The sequence below is a fragment of the Myotis yumanensis genome, unplaced genomic scaffold (assembly GCF_028538775.1).
Source record: "Myotis yumanensis isolate MYYU_CA2020_CCGP unplaced genomic scaffold, mMyoYum1.0.hap1 SCAF_9, whole genome shotgun sequence".
In the NCBI taxonomy this organism is placed as follows: Eukaryota; Metazoa; Chordata; class Mammalia; order Chiroptera; family Vespertilionidae; genus Myotis; species Myotis yumanensis.
Window position 1 is genome coordinate 7,924,269 of NW_027223760.1, and position 19,770 is coordinate 7,944,038.

Sequence of the window (19,770 nt, forward strand, 5' to 3'; positions counted from 1 at the left end):
TCAAGTTATGCTACAAAGCCACTGTAATCAAAATAGTGTGGTACTGGCACAAGAACAGGAATATTGATAAATGGAACAGAACGGAGACCTCAGAAATCAAACCAAGTCATTACACTAAAGTAATATTTGACAAAGGAGGCAAGCGCATACAATGGAGTCAAGTCAGTCTCTTCAATAAATGGTGTTGGAAGAATTGGATAGATACATGCAAGCAAATGAAACTAGACCACCAACTTATACCATAAATAAGAATAAACTCAAAATGGAAAAAAAGACTTAATTGTAAGGTAGGAAACCATAAAAATCCTAGAAGAAACCATAGGTAGCAAAATCTCAAACATCTCTCATAGCAATATGTTTGTGGGTACATCTCATAGGGCAAAGGAAAATAAGGAGAAAATAAACAAATGGGACTACAGCAAAAGAAACCATCAACAAAACGAAAAGGGATCCCACTGTATGGGAGATCATATTTGGCAATGATACATCTGATAAAAGGTTAATATCAAAAATATATAAGGAACTTGTACAACATACAAAAGGAAGACTAACAATCCAATTAAAAAATGGGCAAAGGTCCTAAATAGACACTTCTCCAAAGCAGACGTACAGGAAAAAATACTCAAAGTCACTGATCATCAGAGAGATGCAAATTAAAATGACAATGAGGCATCACCTCACACTTATCAGAATGGTTACCATCAACTAATCAACAAATGACAAATGCTGGAGAGGATGTGGAGAAAAGGGAACCCTACTACACTGCAGGTGGGAATGCAGACTGATGCAGCTGTTATGGAAAACAGTAGGGAGTTTTCTCAAAACATTAAATATGGAACTGCCATATGACCCAGTGGCCCCACTTCTAGGAATAAATCCTAAGAAACCTGAAACAACAATCAGAAAGAATGTATGCACCCCATACGTTCATAGCAGCACAATTTATAATAGCTAAGATCTGGAAGCAGCCCAAGTGCCCATCATTAGATGAGTGGATAAAAAAGCTGTGGTACATTTGTACCATGGAATGCTATGCAGCCATAGAAAAGAAGAACTGCTTACCCTTTGAGACAACAAGGAGGGACCTGGAGAGTATTATGCCAAGTGAAATAAGTCAGTCAGAGAAAGACAAGTATCACATGATCTTGCTCATATGTGGAATCTAATTAACAAAATAAGCTGATGAATGGAGTGGACCCAGAGACATGGAAACATGGAACAGAGTGCGGGATTTTGGAGGGAAGGTGGAGTAGGATTTCAGAAATAAGCTCGTAGCCCCGATTGAATGATGAACTTAAAAAAATTTTTTTTTTTTGATTTTTAGAGAGAGGAAGGGAGAGGGAGAGAGAGATAGAAATATCAATGATGAGAGAGAAAGATGGATCGGCTGCCTCCTGCTGGCAATCTTGCCTGCCATCTGGGCATGTGTACTGATGGGGAATCAAACCAGTGACCTCTTGGTGCATGGGTCGATGCTCAACCACTGAGCCACACAGGCCAAGCTATTGATTCCTTTTAGTTCAACTCAAAAGATGTCCTTTGCCCTATTTATCTCCAGCAGGAGTTGAAGTCCTTTTCTATTTCACTAGGTTCACACTACTAGGTTTCCCATATATACATATATATATCTACACTAATAAAAGAGAAACATGGTAATTAGCGTACGACCGCTACCCTTCCCATTGGCTAATCAGCATATCCTTATGCAAATTAACTGTCAGCCAAGATGGCGGCTGGCAGCCAGGCAGCTGGAAGCGAACATGAGGCTTGCTTGCTCCAGTGACTGCAGACTCCAATGTTCCCCGCCTGACTTGCCGGCCTCTGAGCTGCAACTCTAAGAAACTTTGTAACAAATATAGAAGCTAAACAAAACCCCAGAAACCAGCTTTCAGCCTGCCGGGATCTCAGAGCTGGAGTTATACATTATTTCGATTATAGATGGTAACCATTCTGGTAAGTGTTAGGTGAAAGCCAAAGCTGGCCCAGAATAAAAAAAAAAAGAAAAAAAGGAGCAGTTGGGAGCTTCAGTCAACAACCGCCAGCCTGAAAGCAGCCCTCAGCCCCTCACCCAGACTGGCCAGGCACCCCAGTGGGGACCCCCACCCTGAAGGGGGTGTGACCAGATGCAAACAGCCATCATCCCCTCATCCAGGCTGGCCAGGCACCCCAGTGGGGACCCCCACCCTGATCCAGGACACCCTTCAGGGCAAACCAGCCGGCCCCACCCATGCACCAGGCCTCTATTCTATATAGTAAAAGGGTAATATGCCTCCCAGCACCGGGATCAGCGGAGCCGCGAGGCCTCCTGGCACCAGATCAGTGTGACAGGGGGCAGCGCCCAAACCCCCTGATCACCCTGCGGCTCTGTGTGTGACAGGGGGCAGCGCCCAAACCCCCTGATCACCCTGCAGCTCTGTGTGTGACAGGGTAGAGCCATAACCTCCCCATCGGTCCTGCCCTGAGTGTGACAGTGGCGGTGCCCCAACTCCCTGATCGGCCCTGCTCTGTGTGTGACAGGGGGCGATGCCCCAACCCCCCCCCTCCCCGCCACAGACCCTGCTTTGTGTGTGACAGGGGGCAGCGCCCAAACCCCCTGATCACCCTGCGGCTCTGTGTGTGACAGGGGGCAGCGCCCAAACCCCCTGATCACCCTGCAGCTCTGTGTGTGACAGGGTAGAGCCATAACCTCCCCATCGGCCCTGCCCTGAGTGTGACAGTGGCGGCGCCCCAACCCCCTGATCGGCCCTGCTCTGTGGGTGATAGAGGGCGGCGCCCCAACCCCTGATGGGCCCTGCTCTGTGTGTGACAGGGGGCGGTGCCCTAACTCCCCTATCAGCCCTACTCTGTGCATGGCAGGGGGGAGCTCCCCAACCCCCTGATGGGCCCTGCTCTGTGCATGACAGGGGGCAGCGTCCAACCCCCTGATGGGCCCTGCTCTGTGTGTGACAGGGGGTGGCGCCGCAACCTCCCCATTGACCCTGCCTTGAGTGTGACAGGGGGCGGTGCCCCAACCCCCCAATCGGCCCTACCCTGAGCGTGACTGAGGGTGGCATCACAACCTCCCAATCCGCCCTGCTCTGTGCATGACAGGGGGCGGTGCCCCAACTCTCCAATCGGCCCTGCTCTGAGCCTGACCAGGGGCTGCACCTAGGGATTGGGCCTGCCCTTTGCCACCCAGGAGCAGGCCTAAGCCAGCAGGTCATTATCTCCCGAGGGGTCCCAGACTGCGAGAGGGCACAGGCTGGGCTGAGGGACCCCCCCGAGTGCACAAATTTTTGTGCACCGGGCCTCTAATATATATATATATATATATATATATATATATACTGAGTGGCCAGATTATTATGATCACCCCATCAGTACTTCGTTGGGCCACCTTTTGCCTTCAATACTGCAGCTATTGATTCTTCTTGGCATTGACTCCACGAGATGTTGAAAGGAGATGCGAGGAATCTGACACCATGCCTGATGAATAGCAGTGTCCAGTTCTGTGAGATTTGATGGTTGTGGAAACAGCTGCCTGATGGCTCTTTTAACTTCGTCCCACAAATGCTCAATTGGATTGAGATCTGGTGATTGTGGGGGCCACCTAAGCAAGGTAAAGTCTCCCTCATGTTCTTGAAACCACTCCTGCACAATACGAGCACCGTGGCATGGCGCATTGTCTTGTTGGAAGAAGCCATCTCCATTGGGATACGCCATCAACATGATAGGATGAACTTGATCAGCAACGATACTTAGGTATGTTGTGCTATTCAGACGTTGTTCCACACGAATTAAAGGGCCCAAATCATGCCAGGAAAACATGCCCCAAGCCATAACACTGCCCCCACCGGCTTGAAGGGTTGTACTCATGCACGTGGGGTGCATGCTTTCATGCTGTTTCCACCAAATTCTCACTCTGCCATCTGCATGATGCAACTGGAAACGTGATTTATCGGACCACATGACTTTCTTCCAATGCTCGACTGTCCAATCCTTATGTTTCTGTGCGAATTGGATACATTTTATCTTGGTAACTGCAGACAGCAAAGGTGTTTGAACAGGCCTTCGGCTTCCATATCCTATACGATGCAGTGTACGGCTAATTTGCCTACAAATGTCAGGTTGTCATAATAATCTGGCCTCTCAGAATATATATATATATATTTCCATGTTCAAAGGCTGTTAAATCATGTTGTTTACACATATCTTCAGAAAAAAATCCCTTCTACTGTTGTGGTAAACAACTTGCTTTCCTATGTATAATGGCCTTCTAGCAACTTCAGCGGGAAATTATAGCTAATTTGCCTACAAACGTCAGGTGGTCTTAATAATCTGGCCACTCATTGTATATGTGTGTGTATATGCATATATAAGTACATATACTGTATATACACACTAGTGTGTATGTACACTAGTATATATATGTATATATATACACTAATATAGTATAATATAACTCTGTTGTAAACATATTTATTTATTTATTTATTTATTTATTTTGAAAGGCCATTTCATAAATTAATTTGGGGCCCTTGTCAAGGACCCAAAGTAAATAATACAAATACAGTAGTAGGGTCTCTTGCTTGTCAGTTGGAAGGTGCAAATGAAATAAAATATACAGAAACAGTATGCAAAATTTTGTAAAAAAAAAAAAAAAAAAAGAATGGCTTGTTAACATATTCTATGGTGATGTCAAGATGGTTCTAGCTCAGTGAATACCTCGCCCTGGTGGGAGGGTGACTCAGGCTGGCTCACCCCATCCCTTGGACCTGCATCTCCCAGTTCAGTTGCCTCGCTGGTGTCCTGTGGGTTCCCAGGGTTCCAGGAGCTCCATGCTCACACCTTCCTTTCTCAGGTGTCACCTGGAATCTTGCTCTATGGATGTTTCCCATAACTCACCCCTCCCTGAAGGGAGTTTTGGGCTTGGTTTACTTTGCAAAGGGTCTGATGAGGTGCTTCAGGCCCCGTTAGTAATAAGGATTGTTGTCCAGAAGGCAGCATCTCCTAAGCTTTTCTGCAAACAGCCCCATTAGGCATCACACCTTCTGTGTGGTCACATATGTTTGGAAAAACAGTGTCCATCTGGCCGGCATTGCTTAGTGGTGGATCGTTGACATATGAACCAAGAGGTCATGGTTCCAATTCCAGTCAGGGCACATGCCCGGGTTGTGGGCTCGAGCCCCAGTAGGGGGTGTGCAGGAGACAGCCGATCGATGATTCTCTCTCATCATTGATATTTCTCTCTTTCTCTCCCTCTCCCTGCCTCTCTGAAATCAATAAAAATATATTAAAAATAAAAGGAATAGAATCTTGTTCACTCTAATCACACCAAAATACTTTTGTCATGTAACAGCATCAGAGAAAATGATAAAAAAGAAAGTAATTTGTTGATAAAAAGAAATAATAAATTAATTATACTTTGGATGAATGTATAAAGTCATTATCCAAACTTGGACATCTTTGAGAAGGGATAGCTATTAATAATTAAGTATGCCCTAGCTCCGTGGTTGGCAAACCTCGGCTCACGAGCCACATGCGGCTCTTTGGCCCTTTGAGTATGGCTCTTCCACAAAATACCACGTGCGGGAGTTCACGTACAATGCGATTGAAACTTTGTGGCCCATGCGCAGAAGTCGGTATTTTGTGGAAGAGCTGGTATTTTGTGGAAGAGCCACACTCAAGGGGCCAAAGAGCCGCATGTGGCGCACGAGCCGCGGTTTGCCGAGCCGCAGTTTGCCGACCACTGCAGCTGGTTTGGCTCAGGGGATACATCGTCAGCCTGTGGACTGAAGGGTCCTGGGTTCTATTCTGGTCAAAGGCACATGCCTGGGTTGCAGGCTCGATCCACAGTACGGGCATGCAGGAGGCAGCCTATCAATGATTCTCTCTCATCATTGATATCTCTCTCCAGTCTTCTCTGAAATAAAAAATATATATATTTAAAAATAAATGTTATTATTTAAAAAATAATTAAGTATGAATCACAGCTATCTCATGCAATCCAGGAGGCATTCTCAGTCTGATTGTAGTTCACATCTATTGAGAGCTACTTATCTGTTAGACACTGAGACAAGTTCTTTACCAGTATATCTTATCTAATGACTGAGTTAGGTTTGCTAGCATTAATAATTATTTCTTTTTATGTACTGAACTAGAGGCCCAGTGGATGAATCTGTGCATGGGTGGGTCCCCTCGGGGTGGCCCGCGGGGATCGGGCCTCAGCTCGTGCCCCCAGGTGTGCAGCCCCAGCTCATGCCCCCAGCCTCACAGCCATGCAGTCCTGCCTGGCACCCCGCGTGGCCTGGTGCCACCCCCTCACCTGCTCCACCATCCTGTCTGAGGGGGGAAGATCAGAGACAGTTCACCCCCGACAAACACCTCACTCCCTCAGTGCCTGGGAGCTGGGTGGTGGCCCCGCCCCCCACCGCCACTGCTGGTTGCCATCTGCAGGGCGATCTACAGGGCAATCGGGCCCCCACTCACACCTGCCTTGACCTGGTGCTGCCCTCTCACCTGCTCCACCATCCCACTGCAGTCCCGCTCTCATCAGGGCCCATCAGGGCCTGCAGTGCCTCCACTCCTGCCCACTGCCCGTGCTGCCTCACTGACACCTGCCATGTTCAGCACCGCCCCCTTCCCCTGTCAAACTCCTGGTTGAGGGGACAATTTGCATATTAGGCTTTTATTATATAGGATTCACCGACAAAAATGTGACTTTGATGACTTTACTGAACTTAACTGTTTATTAAATAAAAAAAACCTGTTACTCACTACATACCAATTTCTGTCCTAAAGAATGAGGAAATGAAGATGATTAATACATAGTTTTCATTGTTAATGATCCACCAGTATAGTTGACAGAATCCGGGGATAAAATTTCAATGCAATTTGGTAAAGTGTCATGATGATAATGTAGTTTGTGACGATCCCAAGTAGCATTTCAGTACATTATGTAATGTATTTTTTAGGTTTAGGATTATAGTATTATTGGACTTTGCAAGGTAGAGTTTGCTTTTTCGTGAAAAGAAAAGTTTTATCAATGGAAAAGATAATGTAAAGCTAATTGTATGGGTAAGTTGTTTTTTCTCTGTCCTGGAAAGTATAGTTGACATGATGTGCGTGTATGTGTGCATATGTGTGTGCATGCGTTTGTATAAGAGAAGGGGGAAGGGAAGGAGAGAGGCCAGTTCTTTATCACAAAGGATGCATTTCCATATCTATAATGTAATTTTAGCTACTTTCAACCTATATTCTGTGAATGTCTAGCATATTTCTCTGACACATCTGGTAGATATGTATGGCATTAATTAGCATAGGTATTGCTATAAATGACATGTCAATTCAGGACAACAAAATGGTATTTGTTACTGATGTCAATCATTCATCCTTTGTCAGTTCAAAAGACTTCCCTAAAGGAATATGCATTGATCTTCAAGGATCCAAAATACAGCAAAACCATTTCTGTGTTCTACAAACAAAAGATTGAAGTACCTATGCTTGAAAAGCCATATAAAGATATTCCTATAGAAAGTATATAATGTTTGTAAGTTTAAATGTTAAGATCGTTAAATTGGGTCAAGATTTGTTGAATCTTTCCAAAAGAAAACATAATAGTTGCATGTAATCTGAATATCTAGTCTTGAATTAATTTCCTCCCTCAGTAGTTTTAATTTTTGGTAGTCATATTTGTGTTTTTGTTTCACCTTCAAATAATTTTGATATATACCAGTGATTACAAGTAGAGCTTGCAATGTTTAAAAACTGAAGAGGATCACAAAAGTATCATTTTGTGTTCAGATTGATGACAGAAAGAGGTACTCTTGTGCCCACGTATATTTTGTTTTTTTGTATTTAGCTATTCTGATAGATATTGATTGACTTCATTTGTTTACTATTTTTCCAATATACTTAAAAATAATAATCATAAGTGTAATAGTTTTAACTTTAAGCAAAAACTGGCTTTAAAGTGCTAGCGGACATATTTTCACAAAACATCTATATTTTATTTCCATTTTTCTCCAATGCTCCCCTACATTCTTATTTATTATTTAATGGGAGGCAATTAATAACTTTAAGGTAAGGATAGAGGGTTTGACACACATTTAAGATATTTATCTTATTTCATTTTAATGAGGCAGAAAATATTCATTATTAGAACCTTACATTTGTAAAATATAATTAATTCTCTTAAAATTATGAATTTATATACCACAAAAGGTCAGGGAATTAGATATCATATTTCTGTGTACTTGTATGGGTAGGATATTTTGCATTTTTACGTCTTATTGATGTTAAAGAATTGGCATGAAACCAGATTTCAAATGTACTCATGTCATGCATTCTAATTTGACCAACATGCCTTGTTTGAATAGCAGTTCCCCAGCCTTTGTGCCATCGTTGAAGTCCTTATTCCAGATTTTTTGCCCTGCCTTATAGACCCTCTGACATCTATTTCTGGTCTGTCTCAGGTTCTCAAAATCATCTTTTTTTATTATTCCATTAACAATTTAAAAATGGATTTTTCTTCATACTTTCCTAATCATCCTATAATTATTTAGCCTTCAGACATTAAAATGAATGAGTAAAAATATTTGATATCTAATCATCTCTTCTAGTCCATTCAAATTCATGGATTTGTAAAATTATGTTAAAGACTTTAAAAAATACATTTGAGTAGGCTTTTGTAGTCATTTGGATTTTGATAATTAATTTTCTCATGTTATCCTGCTTAGCCATAAAAAGGAAAAAGAATATAGATATGGGTTTCTTTTAGTGGTGTTAATTTAAAGTACTTGATTTATTTATTAATAATATTCAACAATGGCAATTCCTATTGTCTCTGTTCACCTTGGATTCAACAGAAAATAATGAGATGCCTCCACCCCCAGCACATTAAAAAAAGTTTAATGCATTTTGTAATAATTGATTAAAAGTATAATTTCCCTCTAGATCAAACAAATAATAGAAGTCTGTTCAAGCTTTGTCCTGACCTATTCTGGAAGTAGAAGAATACCCTGGAGAAAGGAGCATTGTCAGTACAAAGAATAAGACTCCTCAATCCTGGGAGAGAGAATTAAACTCTAACCCTCCAAATGTAAGTCATCTGTACTCTATATTTTTCATCCCTCAGTTTTTGTGGCTATTCAGGTATTGGTAGAAACATATATGATGACAATGTTATTTGGATTTTTTTCTGAATGACAAAATATACAGTGTTTTGGTTGGTAACTTTTATACATCCATGTGTGTTAATACTTAATAACTAATATGATAAGGTAATGATTTACAATAATAATGTTTAATGCAAAATGGGTAATTTTAATTTTACTTTCTGGTGCAGAAATGTTAAGAATGTTGAGATTATTCTGATGAAAAGAAGGTGACTTCCTTTGATTTAGTATCTGCAATTGTGTCAGCATAATCCCTTTTTGCTCTAAACATTGGTTCTTTTTTTTCATATTTCTTCATATCTGAGAATAAGACTATCCTAACATATCTATTTAAATACACCTTCCAGTAAGAGAGTCATTAAGTCCTTTTCCCACTTTGCATGGTGAAAATGAATTGGACTGAATTCATATTCATAGTCTATTATAAAAATATGTAAATTTTGTCAGCTCAGTGTATTGGAAAGACTGATTTCCTGTCCTGTTAGGAAGAACTTAAAATATGTGGGTTAATTATTATATAGAAACACAGAATTCAGTTGCTGTTTAGAAATTAAGAGGATGGGAGGATTCCAAAATGGAGGCAAAGTACATGGAAGTACACTCTCCCAGGACCAAACTGGAAATACAACTAAAATACAGAAAAACCACCCTGAAAAATCACCTGAAGACTAGCTGGGGTGAACCCTGATGACCAGGGACAGAAAGTGGAGATTGCATAGAGACTGGTAGGAAGTGCAAAGTTGCAAAAGGTCTGGCTGGGATCCTACAGATAGCAGCTGAAGGTCCAGAGGGATATCTCAGCTCTAGAGAATTCCCACTGAGAACTCTGAGCTCTAAACCCCAAGCTGGGCTCCCTGGCCCAGAGAACCAGAACTGAGAACGGTGCCCACATAACATCTGACTGTGAAAAGCAACAGGGTTGCTGTACTCCAGGGAGAGATGGCTGGAAGTACAGGCATCCTCTTAAAGGGCCAACACAAAAAATTTAGAGTGCAGCCACTCACTTTGTGCTCCAGCAGAGGGAGGGCAGAGTGGACTGGAACTGTGTGGGCAGAAGCCAGGTTTGGGGGCTCTGGGGTTGGAGTTTGGAGGGCAGCCACCCCAGTCTCCTATGCTGAGTCATTCCCTCATACTGCAGAAGACATCTTTCTCTGGTGAACCTTTACCATCCAGGTAGTTTTGCCTGAGGGAAGGCAGTTGACCTACTCTGTTGGAAGACCTCTCCCCTCACCCTGTGGTTGATAGTCTGAGGCTAATCAAACCGGAGTGTCAGTAGGACTGCAGGTAGAGTTGGATATCTGGAGGCTTTGAGTCTTTGCCTGACCCAATCTGGGTCCTGGGGCTAGGAAAGGCAGACCCTGGTGCACATCTTGGTCCTTGCCAAAGACACACAGCCCCAGCAAAGAGAGCCATAAAATGTGGATTTCTGGTAGCTCCAAACAAGGTACTCAGGGGCAGTCACAAACAGCATCTGGCATTGTCCAGCACTAGAGATTGGGAGTTGTAACACAGCTACCCAATATGCATAAACAAATCCAAACAGGCAGCCAAAATGGGGAGGAAAAAAACAAAACAAAACAAAACAAAAAACAAGCCCCAAATGAAAGAACAAGAGAATTCTCCAGAAGACCTAAATGAAATGGAGATAATAATTTATCAGACATAGAGTTCAGGATAATTATGGCAAAGATGTTCATCATGAGAAAAGATGTAGTAACTATGAAGAATGACATAGCACTAATAAAGAACACAGTGGAAGGAACATTCAACAGATTATGGGAAGCCAAGGATCAGATCAGTAAGATGATAGGGTAGAAAAAAATCACTCAATCACAGAACCAAAAAGAAAAAAAAAACAATTAAAAAGCAGGAGGACAGTTTACGGGAGCTGTGAGACAACAGGAAATGTAACATTTTTTTCATGGGAGTACCAGAAGATGAAGAAAGTGAGCAAGTGATAGTGAACATCTTTGAAGAAATAATAGCAGAAAACTTCTCTAACCTGGTGAAGGAAAAAGTCATACAATTTCAGGAGGCACAGAGAATCCCAAGCAAGAAGAACCCAAACAGGCCCACACCTAGACACATCATAATTAAAGTTTCAAATATTAAAGACAAAGAGAGAATCTTAAAGGCAGCAAGAGAAAAGCAAACTGTTACCTACAAAGGAACTCCCATAAGGCTGTCAGCTGATTTCTCATCAGAAACTCTACAAGCCAGAAGGGAATGGCATGAAGTATTCAAGGTAATGAAAAGCAAGGATCTGAAACCAAGATTACTATAGAAAAAGTACCCACAAGGCTATCCTTCAAAATAGATGATGAAATAAAGTGCTGCCGAGACTAAAAAAGGCTAAAGGAATTTATCACCACCAAGTCATCACTGCAAGAAATGCTAAAAAGACTGCTGTAATGAGAAGAAATAGAGAAAGAGAGAAACATAGGCATAAAGAATTAAAATGGCAATATATAAGTACCTATCAATAATAACCTTAAATGTAAATGGATTTAAAGCTCCAATCCAAAGATTTAGGATAGCTGAATGAAGACAAAAATATGACCCAATTATATGCTGTCTATAAGAGGCCCACCTCAGAACAAAAGACTCCTAAAGGATGAGAGTGAAAGAATGGAAAAAAAAAAATCTCCATGCAAATTGAAACAAACAAACAAAAAAAGCTGGAGTAGCAATACTTATATCTGAAAAAATAGATTCAAAATGAAGGCCATCACAAGGGACAGTAAAGTTCACTACATACTATTAAAGGGATCAATTTAACAAGAGGATACATGCACTCAGTATATTAAAAAAACTTCTAGAGGACATTAAGGGAGAGATCAACAGCAATACAGTCATAGTAAGGGACTTCAACCCCCACTAACTTCCCTGGATAGATCTTCCAGACAGAAAATTAACAAGGAAGTAGAGACTCTAAATGACACACTGGATCAGATGGATTTAATTGACATTTATAGAACATTTCACCCCAATGCTGCAGAATATACATTCTTCTCAAGGGCACATGGGTCATTCTCAAAGACAGATCATATGTTAGGATAAAACAAATGTCTCTACAAATCAAGAAGATTGAAATAATATTAAGCATCTTCTCAAATCACAATGAATGAAATTAAAAATCAACTACAGTAAAAAGACTCAAAATAGATGGTGAAATAAAGTGCTGCCCAGATAATAAAAAAGGCTAACCACATGGAGATAAATATAATGTTATTAAATAATGAGTGGGTTACCAAAGAGATCAAGAAAGAACTCAGAAAGTTTATGGAAACAAATGAAAAAGAACTCACAACAACTCAAAATATCTGGAACTTCCCTGAGAGGGAAGTTCATAGCACTGCAGATCTTCCTAAAAAAAAAAAAGAAAAGAAAAGAAAAGAAAAGTTCATAATAAACTATTTAACCATACAACTTAAAGAATTAGCAAGAGTACAAGAAAAATCCAAAGTAAGTTGAAGGAAGGAAATAATAAAGATTATAGCAGAAATAAATAACATATAGGCTAAAAAACAATACAAAAAATCAATGAAGCCAAGAGCTAGTTCTTTGAAAAGATAAGTGAGATTGATGAACCATTAGCCAGATTCATCAAAAAACAAAGAGAGAGAACCAAATGAAATCAGAAAGGAAAGCAGTGAAGTAATAACTGACACTAAAGAAATACAAAGCAAATGCTATGAACAACTATATACCAAGAAACTACATAACTTTGGCAAAATGGACAGATTACTAAAAAAAAATATATATATATATATCCCAAAACTGAATCAGGAAGAATTAGAAAACCTGAATAGTCCAATAATGACTGATGAAATAGAAGCAGTAATAAGAAACTTCCATCAAACAAAATCTCTTGTCTGGAGGGCTTCACAGGGGAGTTTTACCAAATCTTCAAAAACAACTAACACCTATCTTCCTCAAACTATTCCAAAAATCCAAGAGGAAGGAACACTTCCAAGCTTTTTATACTAGGCCAGCATTATCCTAATTTCAAAACCAAATAAAGACACTATGAAGGAGAATTACAGGTCAATATTCCTGAAGAACATAGATTCTAAAATCCTGAACAAAATATTAGCAAATCATATCTTCAACGTTCTAAAAGGACCATACACCATGACCAAGTGGGATGTATTCCAGGGATGCAAGGCTGCTATAATATTCACAAATCAATAAATATGATATATCATATATACAAATTAAAAGTCAAAATCACATGATAATATCAATAGATGCACAAAATCCAATACCCATTTTTTTTTATAAAAACTCTGAGCAAACAGGAATAGATGGATCATATCTCAAAATCATAAAGGCCGTATACGGCAAACCTACAGCCAACATAATTCTCAATGGGCAAAAACTAAATCCATTTTCCCTAAGAACAGAAACAAGACAGGGATGTCCACTTTCACCACTCTTATTCAACATAGCACTGGAAGTCTTAGCCATAGCAATCAGACACGAAACAGAAATAAAAGGTATCCAAATTGGAAAGGAGGAAATAAAACTGTCATTATTCACAGATGACATGATATTGTACATAGAAAACCCTAAAGACTCCGTCAAAAAACTTCTATATTTAATAAAGTAATTCAGCAATGTAGCAGGATACGAACTTAACACACAGAAATCCATGGCATTTTTTGCACAAATAATGACTTTTCACAAAGAGAAACTAAGTGAACAATCCCATTTATCATTGAAACAAAAAATTAAGATACTGAGGAATAAACTTAAACAAGGAGGTAAAATACTTGTACTCAGAAAACTGCAGGACATTGAAAAAAAGAAATAGAGGAAGATATAAGCAAATGGAAGAATATACTGTGTTCATGGTTTAGTAGAATTAACATAGTTAAAATGTCTATATTACCCAAGCAATCTATAGATTCTATGCAATCCCTATCCAATACCAATGGCATATTTCACATATCTACAACAAATACTCCAAAATTTATATGGAACCAAAAAAGACACCAAATAGTTTCAGCAATCGTAAGAAAGAAGAACAAAGCTGGAGGGATCACAGTATCAGATATCAAACCATACTACAAAGCCTGGTACTAGCAAAAGAACAGACATATAGATCAATGGAATAGAACAAAGACCCCACTAATGGACCCAAACCATCATGCTCAATTAATATTTGACAAAGTAGGCAAGAACATACAATGTAGTCAAGACAGTCTCTTCAATAAATGGTGTTGGTAAAATTGGACAGGTACATGCAAAAAAGTGAAACGAGAGCAATCACTTACACCATACACAAGAATAAACTCAAAATGGATTAAATACTTAAATGTAAATCATGAAACCATAATATCCTAGAAGAAACCATAAGCAGCAAAATTTTAGACATTACTTGTAGAAATATGTTTATATATATACATATCCTAGGGAAAGTAAACTAAGGAGAAAATAAGAAAATGGGATTACATCAAAATAAAAAGCTTCTGAATAGCAAAAGAAACCATCAACAAAATGAAAAGGGAGCCCACTGTATGGGAGAACATATTTGGCAATGATACATCTGATAAAGAGTTAACATCCAAAATATATAAGGAACTCATACAACTTAACAAAAGGAAGACAAAAATGGGCAAAGGATCTATATAGACACTTCTCCAAAGTGGACATACAGATGGCCAGGAGACATGTGAAAAAATGCTCAAAGTCACTGATCATCAGAGAAATGCAAATTAAAATGACAATGAGGTATCACTTCATACCTTTCAGAATGGCTACCATCAACAAATCAACAAATGACAAGTGCTGGTGAGGATGTGGAGAAAAGGGGACCCTGATACACTGCTGGTGGGAATGCAGTCTGGTGCAGCCATTATGGAAAACATTATTGAGTTTTCTCAAAACATTAAATATGGAACTGCTATTTGACCCAGTGATCCCACTTCTAGTAATATATCCTAAGAAACCTGAAACACCAGTCAGAAAGAATGCATGCACCCCTATGTTCATAGCAGCACAATCTATAATAGCTAAGATCTGGAAACAGCCCAAGTGTTCATCATTAGATGTGTGGCTAAAAAAGCTGTGGTACATTTCTACCATGGCATACTATGCAGTTGTAAAAAAGAAGGATCTCTTACCCTTTGAGACAACATGGAGGGACCTAGAGTATATTATGCTAAGTGAAATAAACAAGTCAGAAAAATACATGTATCACATGATCTCACTCATTGGTGGATTCTAATGAACAAAATAGATCCAGAGACATAGAAGCATGGAATAGATTGTGGAATCTCAGAGGAAAGGCAGGGGTAGGTGTGTGGGTAGGAAGAGATCAACCAAAGAGCTTGTCTGCATATAATCATAAGCCATGGACACTGACAATAGGGTGGTGAAGGCCTGGGGTTGGGGGTTGAGGTGGGTTAGAAGAGGTCAATGGCGGGAAAAGGGACACATGTAATACTTTCAACATGAAACATTTAAGTAATGAGAGAGAAAAAGAAATTAGGAGGAGAAGTGATAATTAAAGCTAATATTTATTTTAGGAAAATTATTTGGAAAGATATTACTTATCAACACCACCTTTTTTGAAGTTACCTAGTGCATCATCCTTGTGATAAGGCACTTGGTAATCTCTTAACTACCAAATATTTAACTTTTGCTTAACAACTAATATCTCTTTTTCATTCCTCACTGAAAAAAATCAGTGATAGAGTATAGCTTTTATTTTAAAAAGTCCAAATTATTCAGTAGAAAATTGATTCTTATTACAGTTGAATGCAATCAAATCATACAGTTCCCCTAATTATCTCCAAATTGAATCATGAATCTATACAGGTTTTGGATGCGATATTAGAATTGACATAGCATCTGCCGTAACATTGTAGTCTGCAGTGAGACTCCCCCTTCATTTCTAGATTCATGTTTAATTTCATTGTTTGGAACTTTCTGGTAGAACCACATTGTGACCATTCTTGACAATCTATAGTTGTGAGTTAGGATTCTTGAATTTAGCAGAAGCTGCATAAAAAAGAAATGTTGTTGGCTTGGGTCTTAGATGTTCAGTTCAAAAATTCACTATTATTTAACTTTATAGAAATACCTTAGATAAAGATTACAAACATTATCATTCATTTTACTGACATGAAAAAATTGTTTAAAACTTTAATTTTTATTTAAAAGTGTGATAAACTTTAAAATGTTATTTAAGTTCAATGGGTTAGTAGTGAACTCTCATTTATTGGTTTGAAGTTGAAGGATTGGAAAATATTGTTATTTACAGAAAATTTTGCTGTCCCTCTGCTCTACAGTAATGATAATGGCTACAGTATAACAACAATAACACGGTCAAATCTCATAAACATAAAAAACCTTGATACAAAATAATAATACTGTATTATTTCTTTTTATATAGTTTCATAACTAGACTATAGTGTTTAGTGGTATAAGAAGTAACTACAATGAAAGTAAAGATAACGGTTAAATAGTAGGTAAGTGGTAGAAATTGGAGTGGAGGTTCTTATAGCTCTGGTGTTTCAGCAACATTTTGTTTATTCATTGGGCTGATGGCTGAATAGATATTTGCTTTATGAAAGGCCAATGATGAAAAACTAGATGCTTTTCTGCTATGCAGGAACAAGAACAAGGCAAAGATATCTCTTCTGCCTACTTAATATACTGGAAGTCCTAGCTAAAGAAATAAGATAAGAAAAGGTAATGAAAGACATACAGATTCGGAAGGAAGAAATATACTGTCTGATTGCAGATGACATGATTGCTTATGAAGAAAGTCCCCAAGAATCAACCAAGGAAACCTCCTGTAACTAGTAAATAGTTATAGAAAAGTTGCAGAAAAAAGGTAATATACAGAAGCAGTTGATTTTCCATATATCAGCAATGAACAACTGGGATTTGAAATAAAAAATACAATACCATTATATTAGCACAAAAAAAGAAACTTAGGTATAAATCTAATAAAATATGGACAGCACCAATATTAAGAAAACTACAAAGTCCCCATGAAAGAAAACCAAAGAGAATCTAAATAAATAGAGATAGCCCTAACCGGTTTGGCTCAGTGGATAGAGCGTCGGCCTGTGGACTGAAGGGTCTCAGGTTCGATTCCGGTCAAGGGCATGTACCTTGGTTGCGGGCACATCCCCAGTAGGAGGTGTGCAGGAGGCAGCTGATCGATGTTTTTCTCCCATTGATGTATCTAGCTCTCTATCCCTCTCCCTTCCTCTCTGTAAAAAATCAATAAAATATATTTTTTTAAAAAAATAAATAGAGATATATTCCATGTCCCTGGATCGGCATATTCAATATGGCTATGATATCCGTTTTTCTTAACTTGGTTTATAGATTCAACACAATTCCAATCAAATCCAATTAAATTATTTTGTGATTATTAATAAACCAATTCTTGAATTTATACAGAAAGACAAAAGACCCAGAATAGCCAACAAAATTTTGAAGACGAACAAACTCAGAGGACTGACATGCCCCAACTTCAAGAATTTTTGTAAATATATAGTAATCAAGACAATATGATAGAATTGATGAAAGAATTGAAAAATCTTTAGAACAGAATAGTGAGCCCAGAGATAGGACGACACAAGTACAGTCAGCTGATTGTTGACAAAGGAACAAAGGTAATTTAATAGATAATGACACTTAATAAACTGGCAGTGGAACATTGGAATACTACTCAGGCAAAAAGGAAGAAAGCCTTACCCTTTGTGACAGCATGGGTGGACTGGAGAGTATTAGGCCAGTGAAATGAGCCAATCAGAGAAAGACAAGTACCAGATGATTTCACTCATGTGTAGAATCTAATGGACAAAATGAACTATCAAGCAAAATAAGAGGCAGACCCATAGACAGGGAGCAGGCTGTCAGCTTGTGGGGGTGGGGAGAATCTAGCAGGGAGGTGGAGGGATTAAGAAAAAAAGAAAAAAAAACTTATGGACCTGCATAAAAGTATGTGTGTGTGTGGTGGAGGGGACGGGCAGGTGAGGAATATTTTGGATATAAATGGTGATGGAAGGAGACTTGACTTGGGGTGGTGAACACACAAAACAGTACCCAGATGATGTGTTGTGGAAATGTGCACCTGAAATCTGTATAATTTTGTTAACCCGTGTCACCCCAATACATTAAATTAAAAAATAAATTTAAAAGTGGTAATATAACAACTGAATATACACACACACACACACACACACACACACACACACAAACACTGAGTGGCCAGATTATTAAGACCACCTGACGTTTGTAGGCAAATTAGCTGCACACTGCATCATATGGGATATGGAAGCCGAAGGCCTGTTCAAACATCTTTGCTGTCTGCAGTTACCAAAATAAAACGTCTCCAATTCGCACAGGAACACAAGGATTGGACAGTTGAGCATTGGAAAAAAGTCATGTGGTCCGATAAATCACGTTTCCAGTTGCATGCAGATGGCAGAGTGAGAATTTGGTGGAAACAGCATGAAAGCATGCACCCCACATGCATGAGTACAACCCTTCAGGCTGGTAGGGGCAGTGTTATGGTTTGGGGCATGTTTTCCTGGCATGATTTGGGCCCTTTAATTCTTGTGGAACAACATCTGAATAGCACAACATACCTAAGTATCGTTGCTGATCAAGTTCATCCTATTATGTTGACGGCATATCCCACTGGAGATGGCTTCTTCCAACAAGACAATGCGCTATGCCACGGTGCTCGTATTGTGCAGGAGTGGTTTCAAGAACATGAGGGAGACTTTACCTTGCTTAGGTGGCCCCCACAATCACCAGATCTCAATCCAATTGAGCATTTGTGGGACGAAGTTAAAAGAGCCATCAGGCAGCTGTTTCCACAACCATCAAATCTCACAGAACTGGACACTGCTATTCATCAGGCATGGTGTCAGATTCCTTGCATCTCCTTTCAACATCTCGTGGAGTCAATGCCAAGAAGAATCACCGCAGTATTGAAGGCAAAAGGTGGCCCAACGAAGTACTGATGGGGTGGTCATAATAATCTGGCCACTCATAATAATATATATCCCATGTTCAAAGGCTGTTAAATCACATTGTTTACCCATATCTTCAGAAAAAAAAAATCAATTCTACTGTTGTGGTAAACAACCTGCTTCCCTATTTATAATGGTCTGGCCCTCTAGCAACTTCAGCGGGAAATTATAGCTAATTTGCCTACAAACGTCAGGTGGTCATAATAATCTGGCCACTCAGTGTATCTATGCATTAGATATGGCAATGTACAATATTTAGCCATTTATTCTATTTGTTAAGTTTCAAATCAGGGAACTTTTCTAAAAGGGATATAATTCAGGAATTTATAAAATATAGATTCCATCACCACATGAAAATATCTAAAATATTATTTTGTGCCCTAATATTTCTGTAACTTTGTATTAATCTACCTGGAATGTTCATAAATTCTTAAAAGAAGATCTAAAGAATATTTATGCTTTTTTTTGCTTGTTTTCACAAATTTCCACCAGACAATAGAAGTTTTTTCTTTCTTCAATGTGTAATTTACAAAATGATACACTAGAGTTTGATGAGAGTTTAAAAAAATGTATAGAGATCAACTTGAGAAGATGTGTGGAGGTATGGT

General features: G+C 39.3%; 1 protein-coding gene and 1 pseudogene across 1 annotated transcript in view; one reads left to right on the forward strand and one right to left on the reverse strand.

Annotated features, from left to right (window-relative positions):
• Positions 1-19,770, forward strand: part of FOXP2 (forkhead box P2) — a 698,448-nt gene that overhangs the window by 119,489 nt on the left and 559,189 nt on the right. Inside the window, exon 3 of the mRNA XM_070423754.1 lies at positions 8,935-9,079. The gene's annotated coding sequence lies outside the window, so the exon portion shown is untranslated. The remainder of the gene's footprint in view (positions 1-8,934; positions 9,080-19,770) is intronic.
• LOC139016742 (uncharacterized) overlaps positions 1-19,770 on the reverse strand; it is a 110,773-nt pseudogene that overhangs the window by 66,089 nt on the left and 24,914 nt on the right.